Here is a 272-nt window from a genome sequence, read left to right on the forward strand (position 1 = left end):
GCAGTAATGCGGTCGATGTACCGGTCTGTCGTGGTGAAGAAGGAGCTGAGCCGCAAGGCGAAGCTCTCGATTTACCGGTCAATCTACGTTCCTACTCTCACCTATGGTCATGATCTGTGTGTCATGACCGAAAGGACAAGATCCCGGATACAGGCGGCCGAAATGAGCTTTCTCCGCAGGGTGGCTGGGCGATCCCTCAGAGATAGGGTGAGGAGCTCAGAGTAGAGCCGCTGCTCCTCCACAGCTGAGGTGGCTCGGGCATCGGCTCCGGT

This window comes from Phoxinus phoxinus, assembly GCF_949152265.1.
Source record: "Phoxinus phoxinus genome assembly, chromosome: 20".
Classification (NCBI taxonomy): Eukaryota; Metazoa; Chordata; class Actinopteri; order Cypriniformes; family Leuciscidae; genus Phoxinus; species Phoxinus phoxinus.